Source organism: Stegostoma tigrinum, chromosome 6 (assembly GCF_030684315.1).
Source record: "Stegostoma tigrinum isolate sSteTig4 chromosome 6, sSteTig4.hap1, whole genome shotgun sequence".
Lineage (NCBI taxonomy): Eukaryota > Metazoa > Chordata > Chondrichthyes > Orectolobiformes > Stegostomatidae > Stegostoma > Stegostoma tigrinum.
In genome coordinates, this window is record NC_081359.1 from 79,426,576 (window position 1) to 79,453,119 (window position 26,544).

Below are 26,544 nucleotides of genomic sequence, written 5' to 3' on the forward strand. Positions count from 1 at the left end.
AGTCGGTGGGCTTGAAATGGACATCAGTTACAAGCTGGTTGCCTGAGATGGAGACTGAGATAAAGCAGCCTATTTGTTTGGTACCACATCCATCATTCATGCTGTTCCCCCCTGGTGCACGGTAGAGCAGATGTACCATCTACAAGCATTACAACAACTCATCAAGACTATCTTCTTTGACAGCACCTTCGAACCCTGCAGTAGGTCTCAAAATTTTCTGGTGGGATGTATTAAGTGGAGTGAGGGCTAAAGTCAATCACTACTACCCTCTGTTGTTTAGTTTCTTTGTAACTTCCATTTAATTCTGTCATGTTTGGTAGATACACAATTTATTTTCAGAGGGATATCTCTGAGTAGCTGGAGGCAATAGCATTGCTTATTTACATGAAGTGCAACGAAGGTTGTGCTGTTAGAATAAAGTGCAGAATGTAAAGTTCAGATAGTTGGACTGCTTTTACAATAGTCCAACCACATGAAAATGTTTTTATTCCAGTTGTAGTATTTGGAGATAAATAAAATATTGTTTATCAGAATCAGCACTTTCCATTGACTTCTCAGTCCTCTGATAATGAGATTATACAGCTACCAGTATGCAACACACTCCAATCAAAATATTTCCAAATCTTGGATGTGAGTTTGCTCACTGAGCTGGAAGGTTCGTTTTCAGACGTTTCATCACCTTTTTTTTATTTGAAAAAAAAAACTTTATTCGTAAGATGTACAAAAACTAAAACATATTTACACACCTACCCAGTCATGCAAGCCGCTCTGGGTTACCCAGGGGGTACGTACACCAACTAAAGGAAAAAAACAAAGAAGAAAAAAAAAACAAAGCAAAGAAAATACCCCGGCAGTCGTCACTCCGCACAATCCCCTTTGGCCCCCTGACCAGTTAGGGAAGGCGCCAGCTGGGCCCAGTTACCAGATAGAGTTCTTTTTTCTATTCTGGACGAGGGGGCTCATACGGTGGTCTTTCCCCACCGCGCCTTGGCAGCGGCTGCCCCAAGCTTTAGCGCGTCCCTCAGCACGTAGTCCTGGACCTTGGAGTGCGCCAGTCTGCAACATTCGGTCGGGGTCAGTTCTTTCAGCTGGCAGACCAGCAAGTTGCGGGCAGACCAAAGAGCGTCTTTCACCACATTGGTCCTCCAGGCGCAGTTGATGTTGGTCTCGGTGTGCATCCCCGGAAACAGCCCGTAGAGCACAGAGTCCCGCGTCACGGAGCTGCTCGGGCCGAACCTTGACAAATACCACTGCATGCCCCTCCAGACCTCCTGCGCACAGGCACACTCCAGAAGGAGGTGATCGACAGTCTCGTCCCCCCCGCAGCCACTTCGAGGGCAGCATGCGGTGGTGCAGAGATTCCGGGCATGCATAAAGGATCTCGCTGGCAGAGCCCCTCTCACCGCCAGCCAAGCAATGTCCTTGTGCTTGTTTGAAAGTTCTGGCGATGAGGCATTCTGCCAAACGACTTTGGCAGTCTGCGTGGGGAACCACACGACGGGATCCACCCTCTCCTTTTGCCGAAGGGTCTCGAGGATACTACGTGCTGACCACTGCCTGACGGCCTTGTGGTCAAAGGTGTTTCCTTTCAAAACTTTCTCCACGAAGGACAGGTGGTACGGAACGGTCCAACTACTCGGAGCATTCCGCGGCAACGAGGCCAGGCCCATCCTTGGCAACACCGGGGACAGGTAGAACCTCAGTAAGTAGTGACACTCAGTGTTTGCGTACTGAGGGTCTACGCACATCTTGCTGCAGCCGCACACAAAGGGGGAGGGTGGCGTTCGGTATGCCCTTTCTCCCATTTTCCAGGTCTTTGTACATGGTGTCCCTGCGGACCCGGTCCATCCTTGACTCCCAAATGAAGTGGAAGATGGCCCGGGTGACTGCAGCGGCACAGGCCCAGGGAATAGGCCAGGCCTGCGCCACATATAACAGTACCGAAAGCCCCTCGCACCTGACAACCAGGTTCTTACCCGCGATGGAGAGGGACCGGAGCGTCCACCTGCCCAGCTTCTGCTTCAATTTGGTGATACGCTCCTCCCAAGTCTTAGTGCACGCCCCAGCTCCACCAAACCAAACACACAGCACCTTCAGGTAGTCTGTTCTGACGGTGAAGGGGATGAAGGAGCGGTTGTCCCAGTTCCCGAAGAACATGACCTCGCTCTTACCCCTATTGACTTTGGCTCCCGAGGCCAGTTCAAACTGGCCGCAGATGTCCAATAGCCTACTCACTGACCGACGATCGGTGCAGAAGACTGTGACATCGTCCATGTACAGGGAGGTCTTGACCTGAAGGCCTCTGCTGCCTGGGATAGTCACGCCCTTCAGGCTCACGTCCTTCCTGATGGAGGCGGCAAAGGGCTCCACACAGCACACGAACAAGGCAGGAGAGAGCGGGCAGCCCTGCCTGACTCCAGATCTAACAGGAAAACTGCCTGATTCCCACCCGTTGATTGAGACTGCGCTAACGATGTTGGCGTAGAGCAGCCGGATCCAATTGCGGATGCCCTCCCTGAACCCCAGTTTGGAGAGGACGTCCCTCATGTAAGCATCAGAGACCCTGTTGAAGGCCTTCTCCTGGTCCAGGCTGATGAGGCAGGTGTCCACCCGCCTGTCCTACACGTAGGCGATCGTATCCCTGATGAGTGCGAGGCTCTCAGTGAACTTTCTGCCTGGCACAGCACAGGTTTGGTCAGGGTGAATCACTGACTCCAGGACAGACCTGACCCGGTTGGCTATGACCTTGGCCAGGATTTTGTAGTCCACGTTCAAAAGTGAAATGGGACGCCAATTCTTAATTTCTTCCCTCTCCCCCTTCCTCTTGTAAATGAGGGTGATGATGCCCTTCCTCATGGATTTGCACATTTCCCCTGCCCGAAGCGCACTATCATACAGCTCCAGCAGGTCCTGGCCGACCAGGCCCCACAGAGCGGAATACAGCTCTACCAGTAAGCCGTCGCTTCCGGGAGTCCTATTCCTCTCCAAGGACTTGAGGGCTCTGGTCAGCTCATCCAGGGATATCAGCCGGTCCAGCCACTCCCTTGTGCCGTCGTCTAAGACCTCCGTGATAGACAACAGGAACGACTCTGAGGCGGTGCTGTCCGTGGGCTTCGTGTCGTACAGTCCGGCATAGAAGGATCTGCTGATCCTCAAAATGTCGGGCCGAGACGACGTCACTGAGCCGTCGTCCTCCTTCAGCCGGCTAAGCACAGAGCTCTCTTTGTGCACCTTCTGAAAGAAGAAACGCGAACACGTCTCGTCCTGTTCCACGGAGCGGACCCTGGACCGGAAGATTATCCGGGAGGCCTCCGCGGCGAAGAGCGAGGCTTGCTGGCCCCGCACCTCGCGGAGGTCGTCCGTGACATCGACTCCCATCAACTGCACAAGGTGCAGGTTCTGCACCCTTTTCTGGAGTTGCAACAGCTTTCCCCGCCTCTCTCTTGCCTTCTGAACACCCTTGAGGACAAAGAGCCTCTTGATGTTCTCCTTCACTGTCTCCCACCAGTCGCCTGGAGACTCAGAGTGGTTTCACGGTTCTCCAACCGGCGTACTCCCTCTTAAGCTCCTCGACGTTCTCTGGGGTCAACAGAGTCGTGTTGAGCTTCCACGTCCCCTTGCCGGCCGGTTGGTCGTCCTGTAAGTGACAGTCAGCCAGCAGGAGGCAGTGGTCAGAGAAGAACACCGGCTCGACGCTGGTGGACCTGACCGAGAACGCCCATGACACAAACAGGAAGTCTATCCTTGAGCGGATAGACCCGTCTGGCCGCGACCAGGTGTACCTCCGCTGTGCTCCGTCTGCAGGGGTGCTGAAGACGTCAAGCAGCTTGGCGTCCTTCACCGTGCCCATCAGGAATCTGGACGTGATGTCCAGTTGACTGTCCCCACGCCGGATCTTCCATCTGCATCGATGATGCAGTTGAAGTCTCCGCCCAGGATGACCGGCCTGGACGTAGCCAGCAGGGGTGGAAGCCGCTGCAGGACGGCCAACCGCTCACTCCGTACTGCTGGGGCGTACACGTTGATCAGCCTCAGGGGAGCGTTCCTGTAGGTGACGTCAGCCACTAGGAGGCGCCCCCCCACCACCTCCTGAACTTGAGAGATGGCGAAGTTGCGCCCCCGCAGCAGAATAGCCAGGCCCGAGGAGCGACAGTCGTTACCCCCCCGACCAGATCGAAGGCCCACAGGTCCAGGCGCCAGACCATTTCCCGTACCTGCCGAGGTGCGGTATCCCGCACTCCTGCAGAAACAGGAGGTCCGCCTCGATGGTGGTCGGGTAGGCCAACGTGGATACACATCTTGTGGTGGACTTGACACTGCGCACATTAATGCTCGCAACTCGTACCCCCATTGTGGGCAGTGACCGCAGTACCCTCCCCAAGCCTAAGGTCCAGCCCCTCCATCTGTCCCTTCATGCCCATTGCCCGGGCTAACTGCTGGATGCTCTCCGGGCTCAGGAAACCGTCCGTGCTGCCTTCCGGGTGGCATCCCCCCGTCAGGGTTGCGGAGGCAGGAGGATGCGGCTCTGCGTCAGGCTGGGGACGCGCTGTTTCCTCCTTCCCGCCTGGAAGTTCCGGGGGGCCCTCCAGTGCCCCAGCGGCACTTGACTGGGTGTCGGAGGGAGCCTCAGGACGCCTCCCGTCACCTGGAAGCGGGGTGCTGCTTTCCTTCTCCCTCGAGATCTTTAACTTCTGCTTCGGGTGGGCCCTCTCCGAATCTCCCTCGTCAGAGGAGCTCTTATAGCCCCCCTGTAGCTGCCTCTTCCCGCCTGATGGTTGCGGTTCCTGGGCCCATCGACGCACCTTCCTCCTCGCTTTCCGGATTGTTGTCCGCTCCCCGGGTCGCCTGTCGTCGCCTCCATTGACTCTGGGTTGTCGGCGAGGAGCGGAGCCTGCAGGGATGCTTTGCTGGCCTCTGGCCCATCCTGCGGGGCTGGGCCCTCTGCGCGGCCTGGCCCTCCTGCTCATTAGTGGGGCCCTTGCTGGGCCCTGGTGCCTTCCTCTCCTCCAGGGGCGCTTGCTCCGCATTGTCCCTGCCGGCGACCTGGGCGTAGGTGGTCCTCCACTGCGGGCATGCCCTATAGAGGTGGCCCGCTTCCCCGCAAAGGTTGCAGCTTTTCTCTTGTGGGCAATCCTTTGCGAGGTGTCCCTCCTCCCTGCAGATGGTGGCTTTGCGGTCGGCCGCCACGTGACCTGACCTACCACGGGCATGGCAGACTTTAGGTTGCCCTGCGTAGGTCAGGTAGCCCTTGCTCCCGCCGATCGCGAAGCTGGACGGTGGGTGTACGACATTCCCGTCCGCACCCATCCTCAGCGTCACCTTGACCTGCCTCTTACTCGTCCAGATGCCAAAGGGGTCCATGATGTCAGTTAGGTCCCCTTCCACCTTCACGTACCTTCCGAGGAAGGTCAGGACATCAACTGCTGGCACATGCGGGTTGTACAGTCACCATACGGCTCCTCTGCGCTGGCATCACAAACAGCGGGACAGCGGTCAATACAGAGAGGGGGCCCTCACCTCCTTTCTCCTTGTAAAACTCCAGGAAGCACTTGCAAAGCTTGGCATTCCTGAAGGTCACATCGTAAAAACCTCCTCCGGGGAAAATCCTACAGGCAGTAAATGTCCGCAGCAGCGAACCCACAACAGTCCAACAGGACCCTCTTCACGAAGAAGGTGCGGTCCACAGGTGCACCTACATCCACCCTCTTTACGGAAACATGGGTGGTGTTCCGGACCCCCTGACCTGGGGCACGAGCACTTTCCGCAGCCATCGTTGCAGGTTGGCTGCTCCCCCGAACCAGCGTTAGGCCGAAGCCAGCATTAAGATCCACCGGTTGCAAGGGTGCACAGCCAACCCGACGTCTTCCTTTCACCTCCAACACAGCGCTCTCCTCCTCTCGGTCCACAAGAGAGTGGGTCTTTATTTAGTTCCAGATGTAAGCTGGTTCACTGAGCTTGAAGGTTTGTTCCCAGATGTTTTGTCACCATTCTAGGTGACATCAAGAGTGACCCTCCGACAAAGCGCTGGTGTTATGTCCCGCTTTCTATTTATCTGGTTAGGTTTCCTTGGGTTGGTGATGTCGTTTCCTGCGTTGGTGATGTCATTTCCTGTTCTTTTTCTCAGGGGGTGGTAGATTGGTTCCAAATCAATGTGTTTGTTGATGGATTTCCGGTTGGAATGCCATGCTTCTAGGAATTCTAGTGCGTGTCTCTGTTTGGCTTGTCCTAGGATGGATGTGTTGTCCCAATCAAAGTGGTGTCCTTCCTCATCCGTATGTAAGGATACGAGTGATAGTGGGTCATGTCATTTTGTGGCTATGAACATCAACTAGCCACAAAACGACATGACCCACTATCACTCGTATCCTTACATACAGATGATTGGGACAACACATCCATCCTAGGACAAGCCAAACAGAGACACACACGAGAATTCCTAGAAGCATGGCATTCCAACCAGAACTCCATCAACAAACACATTGATTTGGAACCAATCTACCATCCCCTGGGAAAAAGAACAGGAAATGACATCACCAATGCAGGAAATGACATCACCAACTCAAGGAAACCTAACCAGATAAATAGAAAGTGGGACACAACACCAGCACTTCGTCGGAGGCTTGCTGATGATGTTACCTAGAATGTTGACGAAACGTCTGAAAACGAACCTTCCAGCTCAGTGAGCAAACTCACATCCAGAACCTCAACCTGAGCTACAAATCTTCTCAAAACTCGCTATTTCCAAAGCCGTACACTGGTAACTTTGCTTTGTTACGGAAATAACCCTGTGATATTATTTCTTATGCATATTAGAGATTCATTCACTTTATTTTATGTGACCCTCCCCTGCACATCTTTAGATAAGGAAAATTTGACTCAGATTTTGTTCCTGAGGCCATTAACTTGGAAAGTTTCCCAGTTCACAGAACTGGCATTAGATTGAAGATCCCATTATGTGCAATGTTAATTTGAGGGAGGTGTACCATATTAGCGGGGCCCACTGGCACTGGAAGCATTTCAGAAGCAACCCACACTGATGAGCAAGTGCTAAGATGACCTGGTAAGAAAGAGACAAAAAAAATCTGCAGATGCTGGAATCCAAGGGAGACAAACAGGAGGCTGGAAGATCATAGCAGGCTGGGCGGCAATGGAGGGAAGGAGCAGTCAACATTCCGGGCATTACCTTTCTTCAGGGACCTGAAGAGGGGTAATTACCCAAAACGCTGACTGCTCCTTTCCTTCAGATGCTGCTTGGCCTGCTATATTTTTCCAGCTTCCCGTTTTATCTACCTGAGCTGGTGAGGAAACCTGTCTTATTTGAGACTCCAACCCAGATGAATAAAAAGGCTTTTTGGTCCTCCAGGTTCCACACTTCACCTCACTGCATCCATCCCCATTACCCACATGCCCCCCAGCCATCTCCCATGCCTTCTCCATGCTTGCTTATCTTGCTAATGACCCTGAATGCCTTCATGTGCATTGTGCCACATCCATTTTTCCTTGTAATTCCTGTGCCTTTTCTATCGCTTCTCATCCAGTATCTACTATGACCAGACTCTCGGAGCCATGTGGAGATGACGAATGATTAAACATGTAATGAGAGAGCTCTCACCCATACACACCTGATTACAGAATCACAGACCAGAGCATTGTCCTGCTACAGAAAGATGCTGTTCTGCGCAGAAAGTCTGCCTTGGCTCCCTGAAAGAGCAGTGTGATTTTAAGCCATTCTCCTGTCCTTTCCTATCACGCTTTGTTATTTCTGATTAAATAATCATCTAATACTCTGTTGAATACCTCACTTGAACCAACCTCCACCACACTTCTAGGCAATACATTCTGTACATGATACACTCATTGTGCGAAAAAGATTTTTCTCCCACTGCATTTGCTGCTTTTGTAAATCCCTATCCCCGCTCGTGCTATCTGCCTCAGTAGCAAAAATCAGATCCAAAGTCATCTTACCTACAGAGATTTGGGGGAAGGGCCGCTTAAAATAAAATTAATCAACTACTCGTGCATAACCAAATAGTAGCACATGGGTTATTTTTATAACATCTCAAAATTTTCAGTGCAAGTGTGCAAATATTTTGATTGAAAAGTGCTGAACACTCATAACAGTGCAATTTAATTATCAGAGCCTAATTGGGATCCATTGGAGTACACCATACTCCACATGGGGTCTAATTCTTGTTTTATACAGGTTATGCTTAAGGGGATGCAGCGATTCACTTGTATTTCACTCAATCTAATCTGAGGTATTTGCTGCTCACAGTGAAGTCTTCCCCTATAACAGAGTAGGTCACTGCTTTGCTGAACACGTCTGCTCTGATTGCAGGAACAATCCCAACTGTCTGGTCACTTACCAGTTGAATACATTGTTTTGTGTTACCAGTGATGCCCTTCACAAGCTGGGGGAGCAACACTCATGTTCTGTTGAAGCATTTATAGCCTTCAGGACTTAACATGGAGCTGAATAACAGAAGTTCATAGAATCCCTACAGTGTGGAAACAGGCCATTCGGCCCAACAAGCCCACACTGCCCCTCTGAAGAGCATCCCATCCAGACCCATTTCCCTATGTCTACCCACCTAACCTAAACATCCCTGGGCACTATGGGAAATTTAGCATGGCCAATCCACCTACCCTGCACATCTTTGGACTGTGGGAGGAAACCCACGCAGACGCAGGCAGAATGTGCAAATTCCACGCACAGTCGCCCGAGAGTGGAATTGAACTCGGGTCCCTGGCGCTGAGAGGCAGCAGTGCTAACCACTGAGCCACTGTGCCGCGAAACTCAACAGATCTGACATTATCCGTGGGAAGAAAGCAGATTTAACATTTTGAAGTGGGGATCTCCTTATCAGAACTGATAGCAGCTAAGAAAATGTGGTACTTATACTGAAGATGATGTTATGAGGTGGGCAGAAAGGGGAGGTGAGCGGATAGGTACCGATGGAGCCCAGATAGAATGATATGAAAGGGGCATGTAAACAAAGAGATGATGGATAGTAGGCCAGGACAGAAGAAAAGCTGAATTAGTGATATTAGGAGCTAAGATTGGGAGAAAATGGGTGAAGTGTACTGAAAGCAGCCCATATAATGTGATAATAGGCCTAAGCATTGGTGAGACTGCGTGGCTGTGGTAAAAGAAATCCATGCCATAACAGGACCAGGTGTGGGGTGGGCAAAAATCATGGAAGGATAGAATCAGGCTCTCAGGATATTGAACTCAGTGTTGAGTCCTAGAGGCTACATGGTACCCAAGTTGAAAACATGCTGTTCCTCACGCTTACGCTGAGGCTGACTGGAACACTGTAGAAGTCTGAGACAGAGCTGCTGGCATGGGGACGTGGTGGAGTGTTGATGTGGCAGGCAGCTCGGGGTCATTTTTGCAGTCAGAACGTGGGTTTTCTGCAAAGCGTTCACCTAGTCTGTGTTTCATGTCCCCAGGGTAGAGGAGACTCCATTGTGAACAGCAAATAAAGTCGACTGGATTGAATGAAGTGCAGATAAATTATGGCTTCACCCAGCTGAAAGCTGAATGGTGGATGGTGAGAAGGGAAGAGGTAAACAGGTAGGTGTTGCACCTTCTGCCACTGCATGGCTGTTGGGGGGTGGAGGTGGGGGTTGTTGGGAATGGAGGAGAAGTGGACCAAGTTGTTTTGGAGCAAATGGTCCCTGCACAAGGTTGACTAGGAGAACACATGTCCGATGGTAGCATGCCTATACAGGTGGTAGAAATGGCAGCTAATGCTCCTTTGGATGTGGATGCTGGTGGGATGGTAAGTGAGGATCAAGGGGACCCTATACCTGTCATGGGAGGAAAGAGAGAGGATGAGAGCAGAAGGTGGGGAGATGGGTCAGACATGGCTGAGGGCCTGTCAGCCGTAATGGTAGGGAATCCTGGGTTGAAATAGAAGGTAGACATTTTGGAGGCCCCCTTTTCAAAGCTGGCATCATCAGAACAGATGTGATGGCAATGGAAAAACCGGGAAGATGGAATAGAGTCTTTACAGGGGGAATGGTTTGATGACATACAGCTATACAAAACCCTGGACGGGCCCCACCTAGAGTACTGTAAGCAGGAGCATAGGCAATTGAGGGGTGACTGTATAGAGGCTCATAAAATCATGAGGGGCACAGATAAGGTGAATAACAAAGGTGTTTCTCTGAGAGTTGGGGGGTCTAAAATTAGAGGGTGTAATTTTAAGGAGAGGAGAAAGATTCAAAAGGGACCTGAGGGGCAACTGGTAGAAGAGAATAGGACCTGAGGGCATAGCCTTAGAGTAAAGGGAAGACCTTTTAGAACAGCGACTGGGAGAAACTGCGTCAGCCAGAGAGTGGTGAATCTATGGAATTCACTGCCACAGAAGGCTGTGGACTCCAGGTCATTGAGTATATTTAAGATGGAGATAATAGGTTCTTGATTGTTAAGGGGATCAAGGATCATGAGGAGAAGGCAGGAAAATGAGGTTGAGAAACTTACCAGCCATGATTGAAAGGTGGAGCAGACTCGATGGGCTGAATGGCTTAATTTTTGCCTCCATGTCTTATGAACGTTTTCAGACAGAAGATAGTTCTTATGTGGAATAAATTTCCAGAGGAAGTGGTGGATACAGTTACAATGTTTAAAAGACATTTCTGCAGGTACATGAATAGGAAAGGTTGAGATGTGTATGGGCCAAGTGCAAGCAAATAGGATGAATTTAGTTTGGGGAAACTTGGTTGGCATGGATGAATTGGACCGAACGGTTTGTTTCCATGCTGTGTGACTCTATCACTGTATTTGGGCACCATACCTGAGGGTATATATTGGTCTTGGAGGGATTACAACATATGTTTACAAGTATGACACCTGGACTTCAGGAGTTAAATTATGAGGAGAGATTACACAAATTATGCCTGTTTTGTCTAGAAACTGATTGAAGTCTGATCTGATTGAAGTCTTCAAGATGTTAACAAGAAGAGAAAGGGTAGATAAAGATAAACTGTTTCCACTGGCTGGAGATTCTACAGCTAAAAGGCATTTTATGAGAATTAAGTCCAGACCATTCAGGACAGATATTAGGAAGCACTGCTACACACACAAACAACGGTTCGGGTTTGGAATTCTCTTTCACAAAGGCAGTGGATGCTGAATGAGTTGTTAATTTTAAATGTGAAACTCTTTTTTTGTTAAATAAAGGAAAATGGGCCAAAGGCAGATATATGGAGTTAGACTACAGATCAGTCACAATCACCACAAATGGTACAGCAGTCTTGGGGGGCTGAATGGTCTACTCCTGTTCCTGTGTTCCTTTTGTCACGATTCTTTCAGAGGCAACCCATCCAGCTTATTCAGGTGCCACCACCTCCAGTCCCAGGATCCCAGGAATTTGAAGCCCCTCCAACCTGTGCTCTATCTTTCCAGCCACACACATTTCTATTGTATTCTCCTATTTCTCTTCCACACGGTAGTTATCTGGAGGTTGCTTCTTCGAGGTCCTGTTTGCTAATTTTCCAGCTAGGTCCTACAATTCTGACTGTAGGACCCTACCCCTTTCCTACCTTTGCCCTTGTTACCAACATGGACCATGACCTCTGGTTGATCACTCTTCCTTAGAACAATGCCATGCTGCTTTCCGATAACATCCTGCCCGGGGGGGGGGGGAAGCGGGTGACAGACCCTCAAACACCACCGAAATGCTTTTCTGTTCCACTAGCTAATGAATCCCCTGTCACTGCTGCTCTTCACCTGGTTCACTAGTGATGCCATGGGCTGTTGTTCGCTGTGCTCCACAAAAGAACCATTGTCCTCACCATCTAAAACAGAAAATCATTTCTTAAGCGGGAGCTTTCTCCTTGTGTGGCCGGTGATGTGACTAGCTTTGAGAGTATGCTGCCCATGTAAATCTCCATCTCGTGAATGCACCACAGTTTGTCTAACTGCCCCTCAGGCTCTGAAACCTAGAGCTCAGGTTTTTACAGCTGGTGACATTCGCTGCACATGTGTTCACCAAGGTCATGTGAATGGTCCACTATTCTCCACGTACCACAGAATGGGCATTCTATATGACTGAGCTGTCCTGCCATATGGGTAGGTTTACTTTTATACTATTAACAGTAAACTGACCGTTAAAGACTGATAAACTTATAGTTCTCCTGTGAAGGCACTCTCTTCTTTTTGAAAATTGAGCCTTCTTGTGCAGCTTTTCAACTCCTGTTTCTAGAGACTGACACAGATGCAAATTGAACATAGCAAAGGCAGATATATGGAGTTAGACTACAGATCAGCAAATGCCACCCAAAGCACAGTGATTTCACTCTGTCCCACAGTCCTAAAAACTAACACATCTCTATTCAACAAACATAACAGTAACAAGTAATTATTTGATAGCCTCTGTCAACCAACATGTGAACTCAGCCCAGTGCCCACTTCATGAAAAGGAGAGATTTTGGAGTTTTTGAAAACCAGCCAAGCATTCATAATCTGCTCAGTTATAATAATGACTCTTGGGATGTGCAAGTGAAAACAGCTTTTGAAAGTACAGGAATAGATGCCCACTGGCCTTTTTTTTTAAACTGATTAACAAATGGCCTGTCTGTCAATGCACTCCAGAAGCAAATGTCACTTTTACTGCAAGTGAAAATTGTTTCTTCTTTAATTTTTAGTGAGCTGGGTTTTATTTAACTTCAGAGTGTGACATTTTAACTGGTCTTATTCACTCTTACTTGTATAAATTTCTACAAGCACAGTGGGTTGATGTCCTTGAAAAGCTGAAAATGCATCTTGTTTTAATTCAGCGTTCAATTCAAATGGCTCTGCTAAGTTCATGTTTCATGCCCGTGTGACTTAACGACTGCTTTCTTCCTGGGCTGGCAAAACTGGGATCTGCTGGAAATGAAGCTGGACATCTGGGTCCTGCTTGCAATTTTTAAGGGCCTCTGGAGTTGGCTAGCTCTGCAGCCTTCTACTTCGTATCGTCTTAAAAGAGGTGCCAACTGAGCAAAATCTAAGTAATGCATATTTTAGCAAAAGTACAGACTATTTGGAATTTTGTTTCCTTCACTTTGAAGGGAGGGCTGTAGGAAATTTGCAGAATAATTCATCATGAGATGAAATAGTTTGGTAATGCCCAATGTTGCACATGGTTTGATGGGCCAGTTTCTTGTAACTTACTTTGTAAGGTAAGGAACAACAATTCTATTTATAGCTTTCGAAACTCATGAGGCACTGACTGAAACAACATTTAATGCAGTTATTTAAAGTAGATTAAGTGGGTGATACAGCTGTTCTGCAAGTAACTGGGTTCAGGAAAATGCAGAACATTTAATGTCACAAAATCTTATTAGCATTTTGATTCTGTTTCACAGGGGAACGTGACTGTTAGAACACATTTAAAATATCAAACAAGAGTCCATAGCTGAGTATTTTCAGCAGTTGACAATGGAGTATAGTTTCTGGACAGTGTTGCAATTTGTAAGTCAGTTGTAGCACTGAATCAACCTCATTTGTTGAACTGTGGTCAGATTAATTCTTGAAAGGTTGCGATCAGCTGCCAAGTTGGCAGGGATGACAAAGATCCAAGAATGTCTGAATGTGCAATGCATTTTTTTCTGCTTCATCATGTTGCCAGAGTTCTTGTTTTAAGATTTTAATTTCAATTGAATTTTCCATGTAGCTTGTTCTTGTTTTTCTTGTTCATACCATGAACGAGAAATGGTTTGTGGATATGTTTTAAAAATTAAACCATTTGTTATTTTTTAGTGACTATCAAATCTTATCATGTTTATGCAGTGGCAGTGACATCAACACAGTGATATAATCCATACAAAGCAATTTTTCATAAGGCTACTTAAAATTCCTTAAGCTACACTGTGCAACTAGGTTTCTCACTTTATTATCACTTGCCTCCAAAGTCTACATTTAAGGGATCTTTGATTAAGATTTAGATTCCCTACAGTGTGGAAACAGGCCCTTCGGCCCAACAAGCCCACACTGCCCCTTGAAGCATCCCATCCCCCTATAACTCTCACACCCCTGAACACTACGGGCAATTTAGCATGACCGATCCACCTAACCTGCACATCTTTGGACAGTGGGAGGAAACCGGAGCACCCGTAGGAAACCCACGCAGACACGGGGAGAATGTGCAAAGTCCACACAGACAGTCGTCCGAGGTTGGAATCGAACCCGGATCCCTGGTGCTGTGAGGCTGCAGTGCTAACCACTGAGCCACCGTTCCGCTCCTGTTCCTCACAGTAGCAACAATGATATCTGTGACCATTCCTTGCTGCCACGGGTACGAAGCAAGACCTCATGAGCTAATAGTATCCCAGAGAGCGCCTCAGTGGTTAAACTTAAGTCTCAAAAGTCATTAGCTATGTTCTTTTATGAAAATAGTCATTGTTGCCATTCCTGAGGCAGTACCTGGCTGTAGATGATACACTTGAGATAAGTTGTAGAGTAACAGTGACCTCAGTAGTCGTATGTTGCACTTTGCTTGAAGGCTGGTTCCTGTACAGCACAGCACGTGCTACTCTGTAGCCTTACCGTCATGTATAGTCTGTTTAAAAGTGGCTCTGAAGTCTGTCTGGAGGTTACACAAAGATTCAAAGAACGTGGTTGCAGTGGTGGCGAAACTAGAAGATTTACAGTGTTTTTCTCAGAGTAATCTGAAAAAGCATAGAGCAACATTGGATGACCAAGGGGCATGATCGCACAGACCAAGGCAAGGTTGAGGAGCCAAGAGGAAAGCATTCCTGAGCGCACAGATTTGAAGATTTACCCGAAGTGCGGTGAAGTAATTGAAGACTTAGCCAAGTGACGTAAAGTGAGGCACACTGTGAAATGTCAACATGGTTTAGTGAGCCAAGAAGCACTTAACGTTTCACAAGCTTTTTGATGTTATTAGAGGAGTGATGTCGCGCTAAGATGGAAGTGGTGGAAACCCTATTCCAATATATAGAACAGCCTCAAATTTCCCTTTTTGAAGCAGCAGCAGCTGCAGATCAATACTTCCTTAAATATATTGAGCCCCATTGCTGAGGAGATAATGTTCCAGTGAAAGCTCATCGGATTTCTGGTCAGACCGAGTGGCTTCGATGCCAGTTTTAGTCCTGAGAACCTGTTACTTAATGTGCCTAGTCTAACCAGGCTTCCCACCTGCCAGTAGTCTCAGTGCAGTTTAAGGTGGCCGGTTCAAGTAATGATATGGCATTGGGGGTGAGTTCATTTGTATGTTTACAACATACAGATTGATTAATTGCACTGTGAGCAAGAAATATCATTAATAAAGATAATACACTATACAAAATAGGCAGGAAGACTCTTGTGGTACAGTGGTAGTTTTCCTAACTCTGAGCCTGGAACCTAGGTTTAAGCCCCTTCTGCTCCAGAGGTGTGTACTAGCATCTCTGAACAGGTTGATTAGAAATAGCTGCAAGGCAGGCAGGAGACAAAGCATGACATCAGGAGATGACTTTTCATAAATCCGTGATCATTCCAAGCCTGTGAGTTGGCTAGGTCCAAAATTGTCTATCTGCCAACATTGGGGTGGGGGGGGGGGGGGGGGGGGGGGGAAGGTGGGTCCTGATAGTTAAAAGTGTTGGTAATGTGGTGCGAGAAGGTGACACTTCTCAGAGGATATGCCTGGAACGGGTAAAATATTACGATGGAATTGGTTGATGAGGTGGAGAAAGCAAGTGTGCCCTATGGATTGATGATTCATGTCCCTTACTGGCTGAGGTTGCCATGAAGGATTTTCCTTCTCAGTTTCTTCTTTGCTTGAGGAGTAATGGCCCTCAGGTTAAACCACCACCAGTTATCTCTCGCTCTCTCTCGCTCTCTCTCGCTCTCTCTCGCTCTCTCTCGCTCTCTCTCGCTCTCTCTCGCTCTCTCTCGCTCTCTCTCGCTCTCTCTCGCTCTCTCTCGCTCTCTCTCGCTCACTCTCGCTCACTCTCGCTCACTCTCGCTCACTCTCGCTCACTCTCTCTCTCGCTCTCTCTCTCTTAATGTAAGAGCAGCCAAGTGAATCTGGTAGGGCAATGGTGACTTTACTTTATTCAACAACAGGGAGGGGTACAGAAGGTATCCCTGTTTTGTTGGACGTACTCCGGATTATGTCAATAAATATAATGAAGCAATAATACAAGACCCTTTTTCGAGCCAGAATTTTGAAGAAAAATGTCTGAGTCCTCCAACAATCCATCCCATGAGCTGACCTAAATTTGACAGCTTTTCTCTAACTACTTCACTTTCCATTTCCTTTCCAATGTTTATCAGGAGGTTGTTTGTATAGTTCCCTTTTCCAGGGAACAAACCATTTTAAACATCTGTCAATTAGTATACAAAGTTATAAATTGTAGCACAAATTTTTATTTTCCTCTTTTTAGAATGCTTTGCTTCCCCCCACTCCTCACTTTTTATTCTCCTCCATTGTCTATTTTCTTCCTTTTCCCCCCTCTCTTCTGAACTGGCTGGATCAAATCAAGGACTATTGCATATTACACTTTGTTGTCAAAACCAGTCATTTTAGATCATCATGGAGCGTTCAGGTAATCCACTGCTACTTTTCTGCACTGCCAAGAATCTCCATAAGTCCCTCCCAATGCTCCTACAGTCACATCTCTAACAGGTACTGTAAGCTTAGACTTCTTTGTTTCTAAGATTGAGTTAGCTGTCTCTATTGCAGGTACAAATATAGTGGGTAATAAGACAAGGAAGTAGAATTTGATGTTTATTGAGAAACGAATAGAGTATAAAAACAGGGAAGTTATGCTACAACAGTACAAGGCATTAGTGAGACTGCATCTGAAGTATGATATACAATTTTGGTTCCTTTTTGAGGAGTGATGTAGTTGTTTTGGAGGTAGTTCATAGGAAGCTACCTAGATTCCTTCCAGAAATGAGGGGTTTGTTTTATGAAGGGAGGTTGAGCAGTTTAGGCCAATAGTGCCTGGAGTTTAGAAGAATAAGAGGAGATCTAATTGAGGTATATAAGTTGCAAAAGGGAATTGGCAAAGTAGACATAGAGTGGATGTTTCCTCATAGTAAAATCTAGGGTGAGAAGTCATAGTTTTAGGATAAGGGATAGCAGATTTAACATAGAGATGAGGAGAAATGACTTCCCTCTGTGGAATTCACTACCTCAGAGTGTGGTGGATACTGGGACATTGAGTAAATTTAAACAGGAGATAGACTTTTAGTTAGTAATCAGTTGATAAGTTATGCAGAGTGGATGGGGAAAGTGGAGTTGGGGCTGATGAGACCACCTAAAATCATTAAATGGCAGAGCAAGCATGAGGGGCTGTATTGCCTAATCCTGGCCCTAGTTGTTATATTCCTTACCCCATATTCATGTATGTTCTGTCTGAGTTCATCTTGTCCATGGGGCACCCCTCTCCATCTGAATCCCATTCCAATTCCTATGAAGTGAAAATCACTCAACTTCCATTACTTGTCTCTATACTGAAAGATAGTAAGAACTGCCAATGCTGGAGTCAGCAATAACTCAGTGTGGAGCTGGAGAAACACAGCAGGTCAGGCAGCATCAGAAGAGCAGGAAAGTTGACCCTTTGTGAAGAAGGGTCCCAACCTGAAATGCCAGCTTTCCTGCTCCTCTGATACTGCCTGGCCTGCAGTGTTCTTCCACACCTCCACAGTGTGAAGCCTATATACTGGCTGCATTGTAAATTAGTTCTAATCAAGAGACTGCTTAGCTCCTTTTAAAAACCACTAACATCGCCACCTCCAACAAAATTCCAGATTCAATTCCATTGTCTTTTCAAATTACTGTCACAGTTCTAAATTCTGTTTTCATTCCAAAGTTCTTGGTCATGATTTTGCTTCCTAATTATGTGACTGCATACCATACTTCTCACTGTACTGTAATAATTGTTTGTTTCAATGTATTCCAGAATCAGCTGGCTAAATGAAATTTCTTCAGCAGTGAAATTTTGATCAGTACAGCTTACCTGCGTGTAAATTTCTTCTTGCTGCTCCTTTGTGCCTGAAGTTCATAGCTGCTTATATGCACTTTTGATTTATATTACAATTGGCTTTCTTTCTCCTACCCATAATCCCCACCCTCCCTAGTTTTCTAGTGTATGTGATTCATGAGTGTAGACTTGTTCTCAAATGTTGCCCATGTTTTAACTATAGTATCCCTGCTGTGGTTTCAGGCAGAAGGTGAGTACTAGCATTTATTCTGACAGTATCATAGTGAAAGTTAATTAACTTGTGTCATAGCACAGATAGAGGCAAATACATTAGCTGAATGTTGTGATGACTCTACCTACTTTACATGACTTCACACTTCAGAAATAAAATCAAAGGAGGCACATATTTTAGACGAAATGTCTTTCATTGCAAGTTTATAATCAGCTGCAGAATCAAAATGACAGTTGTAACATTATTCTGTTCTTTCCTTCCATCTGACATTTAGTCGTGCTTAATAAATTCCATCTTGGTAGTGTGCGAAAAGCTGTCCAAAAGAAAGATTTATTAGTTTAGCCGCTTCTGGTTTGATTTAACATAGAGGATTTCTAATCAAGTTTTTACATTATCCTGGTGAGCTCCCCATGGCATTCAGCAACAAGTCAGTCAATAAATTGCAAAGTGTTTGTTACTAGATTCCGGTAAGCTTCAATAGACGTTAATGGACTTTGGACTAATTATCATTTTAACCCTTTATATAAGGAAACTTGATGTTATTTCTATCTGAGTACGGTTAAATATTTTCACTATTGCATAGTCATATCTTTAATATTGGAATCTTTAATTTTCTGGCTAAATTTTATTCTATCAAATTTTGCTAATTTCCTTCACATTTGCCTGTTCAGTTTCCAGTAATATAAAATGTTTAACAATGCAAGCCAAAAAAAGGTCCTGATAGATCTGAGCTGTTTTTATAAGTCCTACAAGGCCCAGAGGCAGCAAGCTTTTCACATCATAACTTGAAATTGATATTAAACAAGCAATGCACAGTGAAATATGATAAGTTCTTAGCAAATTCTGGTCTTTTAAGACATCTACTTTGCTGTTCACGACCTTAAATGAGATTGTTCAGATGAATTTCAAAACTTTAAGATTTTTATATGCATCATATTGAGCCTTTTTCCCAAAGATATTCCACCCATAAGTAGTGCTAGGAGCATGGTATGTGTCATAAGGTTATATGACAGGGTTAGCTAAAGGAAAAAGTATTAACAATGATAAGTAGGAGAAATAGTGAATGTTACATCTGTGGGTAGATGTTGCATCTCTAGAAGTGTGGAGACCCTTTGTCAAGATATTTCATAGAAATCTGTTGAAGACGATAAAGTGCTGTTGCATCAAGAGGACAGAGTGAATGGAAATCAGATTTTAAAACTTGTCAGAAGACATTAAGGAGAAAATAAGATTTGAGGAAATGTACTCCTAATACTTCAGAGGGAATGGTGGTATCCCAAATGGCTCTGATCTGGAATTGTTTTTTCATATTGTTTTTATACATAATTTGGATTTAAGGCTGGGGAATGGTGTCCAAAGTTATGATATTAAAGTGAGGGGGCAGTGAATAATTTTAGAGGGCAAAGGAAGTTGCAAAGGCGTAGTGACAAGACACAATCAGGCAAAAACAAACTTGACAGTGGAACTTTGTCAGGCAGTGTAAGGATTTCTTTTATTAACTTGTAGGATGTGGGCATCGCTGCCTGAGCAAACCTTTATTGCCCACTCCTAGCTCCTAGTCACCCTTAAGAAGGCCACAGTGAGCTACCTTCTTGATCTCCTGCTGTCCATGTGCTGTAAGTAGACCCACCATGCTGTTGGGGAAGGAATTCCAAGATTTTGCCCCAGCAACAGTGAAATAATACAACATATTGTAGTTAAACAAAATTAATGTTACTGTTATACTTTGAGTCAGAGAAAACTATATTGAAGGAGGATCTTGAGTGACTAAGGCTATTTAAAAATTCATGGAATACTGAATTTTCTGGCAACGGGACTAGAATATGAAAGAATAGATCTATAGGTGAGTCCATGTAAAATCTTAAATTGTAACTTAAGATAATGTACATGATATTAAAATTGGACAGTTTGAGGGCTTATAGTGTAGTAATGTTGGTGAAGCAACAAAGAGGTCGCAAACACAACTCATTTCTATGAGGAAATGTAAATACACAAGAAGACTTGATTGAATAGAAGTGCTTAATATATCAAAGAGTGGGACAGACTAAATAGAACCAGACTGTTCACAGTGATTAAGGAGTCTGGAAAAAGAGATTTTGAATGTACGTTTATAAGTCAGCAGTTTAATGAGCAGGAGAAGCTGTTTCACAGAGTTGAGATGTGAAGACCTGGAAGGCTCTTTGGTTAAGAGATAACAAGGTATAGAGCTGGATGAACACAGCAGGCCAGGCAGCATCAGAGGAGCAGGATTTTGCATGTTCAGAAACTGGACAGGGTATTCTGGCTGCCAGAAGGTAGCAAGAATTTGCTCAAAAGATAGTGTTAATCTTTCTTGCACCAGGTTCTAAGATCAGAACCACTAAATGCAAACAGGAGAAGTAAGAGATTGAAAGCAAATTATATAAGTACACATGGTCTGAAATGCTTCAGTACAAGAAGCAGAAGATTGAAAGATAGGCTAGAATGCGAGGTAGAATGCAGATTAAACAGAACAGTTAATATGTCCCCATCCTCTTTGGGACCTTAAGTTCTATCTCCCCACAACTCAGACAGAAATCTTGTTAAGGTTCCCCAGAATTAGACCTAGATAAGAACATGACAACTTTAAGGAGAATTCACACCAAAATCAACACACAATTTCAAGCTGTTCTCACACTTTGAAGCAAAAATTCAACCTAGACATTTGCCCAGGAGATGGAAATCTAAGAATAGTAATACTCCCAGATCAAAAAAATTAGTGCTCACACAACCAGTGAGACTATCCATTCACAGACAGAAAGTGAGGTAAAAAGGTAGAATTTTGCAGTGTTTTTTTCACAACTTCAATTTCATAGTTCACCAGATAATCTTTTTCACTGGTGTTAGGGGAGTGCTAAATGTTGACCAACACGTCATCCTTGACCTACGGTTAACAATTTCACCGAAGGAGCAGCTCTTTAGACAAAGTTGCAAAGTATTGGTGGTACAGTGAAATGTCAGTCTAAATTATATTCTTATTTCTACTGTGGGCCTTGAACCTGTGACTTTCAGATTCAGAGGCAAGAATGCTACAATCAAACCAAAGCTGAACGTAGTATAGGAAATGTTTTTTTCCTAGGTTACCAAGTAGCTAAATCTCAGGAAAACCTGAGGGATTCCAGTGGAGTTGTAAGTCTGGTGTAACAATTTGAAAATTCCTGGGTCCCTGTTGTAATGGTATAAGCATTCAGAACAGGACTGAAGGCTGCAGGAATCAGAAATGGATGACCCCATCAGACAAACAAATAGTAATAATATCAGAATAAGTACAACGTGCGTTCAACATTGGACACATCTGCGAAGGGAGTTCAGTACATGTGTGCTGTGCATTGAGCAAAAATAAAAATTTTTGATTTAAGGATCTACCTGCAAATCTACAAGGCAGATTTTTGGCAGAGGATCTAGAATTGTTGGAGCAAGAGAAGAGAATGTGAGCGTCTAATTTGTCCAAGATTTGATGTTGAAATGCTGCTGACTGAAAACTGAGAATGGAGAAGAGCCATTTTTGTGGTGCTTTGGAAGAGGCCGGTGCCTGCGCGAGCCTGAAACAATGGAAGGAAGTGTGTGCATTGACCATGAACTGATTCTCCCTTAACCCTCTTAGATATGCTGCAGAACACCACTGAAAACCAAGACCTTATTGTCGACAGTACCTCTGACAACACTGGCGACTGCTTATTCACCCCTTCATTTATCTTCCCCCTTGCTAGGAAATCCAAGATACACAATCAAGAAGTGCCGGGGTGGGAAGCTGATTTACAGAGTTGAAAAGGGATAGAACATGGAGCCCTGTGATGACTAGTTTCAGGGCAGCTGGAGGAAGTGAGAGCTGCATCAACATCTGTAATCATACCCAAATTCATAAGAGATGTAAGATGGCTAGTCATGTCGATGTGAAGTACTTCAGGTTTTGGGAGTGAATCATCTGGGGAGATTGTCAACAGAATTGTTAAGTTTGCAGAGCAGAGTAAGAATATAAGAATTGCCAGACAATGAAAGAGTCAGTTGGTGCACTTTGACTACTGGCATCTTGGCAGTCACGTGACATAATAATAATTGTGATACTGAATAACAACAGCATCAATTATTTAGTTCATAGCAGATCCAGGCATGGGATGAGGAAATATCCAGTGGTAGAAAGCTGTGGAAATTATTGGCCCAAAGTGCTTTGTTTCTCCAAAATATGCTTCAGTTAGGTTATTTCTCATAGTACTAAAGAATATTTTGTTTACTCACCCAAAAAGTTAAGATTTTTCTGACTGTTCATCTATTCATTGCTGGCAATCAGAGTTTTTTTTCTCCCAGGGACTGATTTTTATGTCTCAGAGGTTCTCAGGACAACAACACAGTGGTGTATTGTGTCAACCGTTACTGAAGCCTTCAACCTTTGCCAGGATTAGCCACCAGTGGGCTCATAACAATGATTCAGTCTCTCCTGGATTTGGGAGCTTGGAGGGAGAGGACTGTCTCCATCTTGACAGGCTTACAGTAACATTCTTTTGCAGGCAGAAAGAACATGTCCACACATTGCGTGCCTTTTTCAACCAAACAAAATTTTAAATGACAATCATTGCCTGGTGCATTCCCTATGGCATAAATGGTTATTCCTTTTCAATTTTAGTTTTCTCGTTATTCTACCCTGATGAGTTCAAGGTGAAAAGTTTTGACAGCATATCTTTTTTTTCAGTCACATTCTGGTTCTGTGCTGTGTATTAATCATATTGATTGCTTGTAAGTGCAAGATCTTTCAGTTGCAGGTGCATTTAACCCAAAGTAAAGGATCATTTTTTACATTCCAGCTATGCCAAATAGAAAGATCCACCCTCCCTTTTCACAGTTTCTATTATTCTTTAGGTTTCCCTGATATTTTACTCTGAACTGTGACATTGCTGCTGATAGGAAAATGAAAATTTTTATTTCATGAATTTTGTTGCATTGATTATTGGAACAACAACAATTTGTATATTCAACAGGAATGTGTGATCAAATTTAAACGTCTCCTATTTGACAGAAATTCTCTTGGAAGTTTGCAGTTTAACCTATTAATAAATATCATCTTCTCAGGTGTGGTGGAATACTTGCTTGAATGGCATTTTCTATAATTGCATATGTTTATATGTATTTATTTCAGAACATCAATTAAACTGCCATTTATCCCACTTGTTCCTAATTTTCATTTCAGTAGTAGTACTGCTTAGAATAGCTGAACTGAAATTGTAGGTAGAGAGGAAGAAAAATAATTGCAGTAGGAGACAAATTATTCCAGTTCATAGCAGAAAGACAGATCAGTTTTGCGTGCTCCAGGTATCCATTAACAGCTGATAAAAGTGAAAACCACCCATGAGCAAGTTGTTTCAAAATGGTGTAGCACAGTTGCTCAATGGTTAGCACTGCTGCCTTACAGTCTCAAAGACCCAGGTTTGATTTTGGGTGACTGTGTGGAGTTTGTGTTTCATCCCAAGTCTGCATGGATTTGCACAAGTTTCCTCCCACAGTCCAAAGGTGCGCAGGTTAGGTGGATTGACCATGCTAAATTGCGCAGTGTGGGTTAGCTGTGGGAAATGCTGGATACTCTGCAGTGGGGTTGGTGAGGACTTGATGGGCTGAATGGCCTGTTCCTTGCTGTAGGGGTTTTATGAAAAGTATGTTGGCTAATCTATACCTAACAAAGGAATTGCATGCTTTTAAATGGATGCACGTTGAATATATTTTACACCCTTGCATCTGTTTTGTACTAGGGTCTTTGAGAGGATAAATGAAAGTTTATTATTTCTATTGTTAGTAAATGTTTGAGAAATGTTACTTATGTTTACATGTGATTACACAGACACAGATGCAGATACATTATTTTTCTTTGGCTCTGTATACCAAGTTTATTTTTATTCTGAATGTATTCCTTTGCAAATTAAATTGTTAGAAATGTGATTACTAGAAAACAAACCAGATGGACCTGCTCTTTAATAGAAACAGAAAACACTGGAGAATCAGCAGGTCTGGCAGTATCTGTAAGGAGAAGTAGTATCCTGTTGGAGTCTCTATTGGAGTCATGCTTCCTGTCCTAAGGAATCTTTTGCCAATGAGGCAATTCCTATGCTTGGCAGTTCCACAGAAGAAGATTAGCCCAGGAGTCCCAGAGAAGGGGAAGGATCGGGATTATACATGGAGGCCTGCAGGTACCTCCCCGCCTAATGTCCTTGCTGTTGAGTAAATAATAAGTGATAAAGATGGAATATGGGTACTAACTAGACTGACTAAACATCTTTCCAGCATTTTACCTTGCTAAGTCCTGAAGCAGTTCATTAAGCCTTCTAAGTAAGGATAAAGGAACAGAGGAATTGAAAAATCAACAAAGCGATTCCGAAGGAGGTATAAATTGGACAGGACACTAACAGGTTCTGAAGAAGCTTCACAAGCCTGAAACATTAACTCAGTTTTCTCTCTGCAAATGCTGCCAGACCTGCTGAGTTTTCCGAGCAATATCTGCTTTTGTATTTAACGGCGCCAAGTTCTCTTTAGGCTGTGGATGATAGTTCCAGTTGTATATCTCCATGTAGGTAATTCCCTCTCAGATGTCCTATCAGAAAACAAGTCTGAGTGTTTGAATAACATTTTCTTATTGGTTACAGCTAGCCCATTTGGTAGTTCTGAACTTTAGCTCTGAATCAGAGAGTCATGGGTTCAAGCCCAACTTAGTAATTAGGTACATTAACATTAGATCTCATATAATTGCACAGTGAATAACCAATCACTGGAGCCTAGTTGTCATACACTTGTAAGCTTTTATTTGCGTAGACGCACATTTCATTTATGTAACTGCATTAAATATACAACAAGGGGACACATTTTTAAGGTGAGAGGAGAGAGATTTAAAAAGGACATGAGGCAATTTTTTTACACAGACGGTAGTAAGCATGTGAAATGAATATCCTGAGGAAATGGTGGATGTGGGTACAATTACAATGTTTAAAAGATATTTGGTTAAGTACATGGATAGAAAATATTTGGAGGGTTATGGGCCAGGAGCAGGCAGGTGGGACTAGTTTGGTTTGGGATTATGTTTGGCCTGGAGTGGTTGGTCTGTTTCTGTGCTGTAGGACTTTATGACTCTAGATGAGTCCGAAATTAATCGGAACCATCTGAATACAATTTGTACTAAATTAAGATATGCAATTAATGATTGATATTTCTTGAATCTGGCTGAAAGCGATACATTTGTCAAAGTTTACATCTTGCACTCATCAGAATAATTTGCAAGAATACCAATTCAACAGAAAAGATAATATTTATATTGCAGGAGAGAAGACTGGCAAATGGACTCTGATTGAGGTGTTGCCATGAAAAATGTATCCATTAATGTTGATTGACAGTTAATAGGCAACCTTTGTTTAAATTTTAAAATCAGACAGGTTGTCTTTGATTCATTACAGCACTACCTTAAGGAATGAGCCATTGACTGGCTGTGACCTACTTTGCACAATGTGAGTACGTGTTCTTTCTGTCTGCAAGGAATGTGTGTTGTTATATGTGGCTTCTAGTATATACAAGTGTACCAGACTGTAGGCTCAACTGATAATCCGAAATTTGTTATCAGTGTAATTTTTTGCATACTCGGGATTATCCAGCAAATGTTGTCCAAATGCATTATCGCATTTAATGTTCGACACCATGTTGTGCTTTGCAAGCGTGGGTTGGTTGTGTGCGGTTAGTACCTTGATGTTATGAACAGCTGAATGGATGACCCTCCAGTTTTTGAGATGTGCAGCCTATATCCCTGGCATCACTCTGGTACTAAAATTCATACATTATATGAAGAAGGTTACCGTACATGTGATTGGTAGAGGGGTGTCTTCTTCACAGCTGTTTCCTTTAGCATAGTAGCAGCGTGTAAAGCAGTGAGCTTCAGCTGTTGCTCAAACTTTTGAGGCACCAGGATGATCTGAGGTAGGCTGAGCACTTTTCGTGACCAAGGTCTAAGAGTTTACCAGGAGTTTTCACAATGGACAGTGCAAACTGTCATTTTCTCTCAGGATGGCTTTAATGCACCCTATTTAGCATCAACTTGCATAGTGTACAAATTTACTTGGCCATATTTACCTAGTTTCTGCTTTATCGAGGCCATTCTTATTGTGTGAATTTGCATGTTGAGTGAGAGATGGAGAACTTTTTTTGAATGATGCTCAGATTCCAGCAAATGACGACTTAATATTTCACGGAGCCGTAAGGCAGTGTGAGAAATGCTGCCATTTGGATGACGTTAAAACCTAGTCCTAGAAGGTAGAACAGATACTTGGTTAAGAACAGGGATTTTTCTAACCAATGCATCTGCTTTTAACAGTAGCATTAAGAGAAGAAAAACTGGATATTTATTTCGC

At 44.6% G+C, this 26,544-nt stretch overlaps 1 protein-coding gene across 7 annotated transcripts in view; it reads left to right on the plus strand.

The window, feature by feature from the left end:
* Positions 1–26,544, plus strand: part of LOC125453689 (microtubule-associated tumor suppressor candidate 2-like) — a 403,189-nt gene that overhangs the window by 51,247 nt on the left and 325,398 nt on the right. For 4 of the 7 annotated variants that reach the window (XM_059646691.1, XM_059646695.1, XM_048533561.2 and 1 more), the window contains exon 3: positions 9,454–9,577. The exons of the other annotated variants lie outside the window; for them this stretch is intronic. The gene's annotated coding sequence lies outside the window, so the exon portion shown is untranslated. The remainder of the gene's footprint in view (positions 1–9,453; positions 9,578–26,544) is intronic. 7 annotated transcript variants of the gene reach the window in all.